We start from the raw sequence: 1,793 nt of genomic DNA, 5'->3' as shown, positions 1-1,793 counted from the left end.
AACGACTACCTAATAAACTTTATTAAAAAAGTAAAGATGAAAATGTTTCCCAAATTTCTCTCTTCGGCTCTTCGGCATCGTACACAAATCATAAACTGTAAGTGATTTGTTTCAATGTTATTCAAAGTAATTTTATTACGTTCCAAACCTACGCCAATAGTTTTTCATAATGACATACATTTTACCTCTATAGAAAGAGGAGTCCGTCCAGTTTTATTATTAATTTTTCTTATAAGATGAATACAACTCTCCTCTGTCCTTTTCTCGATCATTCATTTCGCTAGGAGAAATTACATTGTATTGTGATCAAAAGTTATGATGATCATGATGCAATATAGCATAGATTCTTTTCTTTGGGCCAAACTATACACATTCATTGGTGGCTCTTGGTTTTCCGCCTTCTCAGACTGTGTCATACTTCTTGGCAAGTTTTCAACACACGCGTTACCCCAATGGCATTATCCGCTTTAAGTAACTTCGTCTTGGTCTTTCTCTATTCTCGAAACTGAAAGAGAAGATACAATCACTTCGAAGAGTATTTTATGTTTTTCGTAAATGTCCTCTTCTTCTCCAGTTCATCAAATCGACAACAGATGATCCATTGTGTTGAGTAAAAAATATTAATTGTGAACATGAAGTCTTTTGTTTGCTCCTTAATATAGTTGCCGGCTAGCTTGATTGTAGATGTAGATATATATAAACATATTTTTGAGGGTTATCACGTCCGCCACGTGCCTATAATCATTTTACGGGAAACGAACTCTCTCAAGTTTCAATTATTTTCTTATTTAGGTTTATTTTCTCTTCTGATGTGATAAGTACTTCTTTTTTACATGAAGAATAACAAACCATACAAGAACAGTGTAGTTGGCCGGGGCGGATCAATAGGTACCTTACATTACTTCTCTTAGTACATTTCTCTCGCAATAAAATACCAAGAATTATGTCTTATTGCCATCTTTCTATAAGAGCTTTACACGGAAGAGGGGCCCAAAAAGTCCATGTAAATTGACTTGGTCTGGATTTAAGAAAATTAAAATTCTTCCAAAAGACTTTATCATTATTCGCCGTAAAAGACTTACTAAGCAGAAGTATCCTTATACGGGGTAGGATCCAAAATCCAAATGTTTCTGCCAAATTATTATTATGGACCAATTTTCGTAAGAAAATGTTAAAAAATAGACCAATTTTCTTATATATTTATAAAAGGATGGAGGGAAACTTCTGTCGTATTTTAAATAGTCAGGTAATTTTTCTTGTAAATAAGAAAAAACATGTGCCTGGTTAAATCCCTAAAGTACACGAATAAAATACGATAGAACTTTCCCTCCAACTTATTATATATATTGTTTTTCGTGCTATCATGTCCGCTATGTAGCTACGACCATGTTAAGAGAAGTGATCTTTCCTAAGTTATGCAAATCTTTTCTTATTAAAATCCGGAAAGCTTCACGATATTGTCAGTCATTCTTGTGTAAGCCCCATACTAATTTTCTCTGCGTCGTTCCAATTTTAGTAAATGTTCTGCCAGCGAGATAAAAATATTTTTTTTTTCTTTTTCGAAATATTGGGAGGAAATTTGACGCAGCATAGAGTGTTGTCTAAATACGCAAAACATTATCCCAGCGTTAAGCAAAAGCAGTCGAAAAGTTATCGAAAAAACATCTGTAGAGTTATCAAATTTCATTTCGCCAAATTTCATGTTGCAATTTTTTCTTCACGCAGGTTAATAAGGTTGTAAGCATCGGAACCTATGACGACAACTAAACATTTTGCAAATTATTTTTTTTTTT

The 1,793-nt window shown here is 33.4% G+C and overlaps 1 non-coding gene across 1 annotated transcript; it reads right to left on the bottom strand.

The window, feature by feature from the left end:
- Window positions 1-1,433: 1,433 nt before the first annotated feature.
- On the bottom strand, window positions 1,434-1,543 carry LOC119634276. The gene has a single exon (XR_005246949.1). It is a non-coding gene; the product is annotated as a U6 spliceosomal RNA (small nuclear RNA).
- Between the last annotated feature and the right edge of the window lie 250 nt (window positions 1,544-1,793).

The sequence above is a fragment of the Glossina fuscipes genome, unplaced genomic scaffold (assembly GCF_014805625.2).
Source record: "Glossina fuscipes isolate IAEA_lab_2018 unplaced genomic scaffold, Yale_Gfus_2 2, whole genome shotgun sequence".
Classification (NCBI taxonomy): domain Eukaryota; kingdom Metazoa; phylum Arthropoda; class Insecta; order Diptera; family Glossinidae; genus Glossina; species Glossina fuscipes.
Note: the sequence above shows the minus strand (reverse complement) of the source record. Positions and strands in the feature narration are given on the sequence as shown.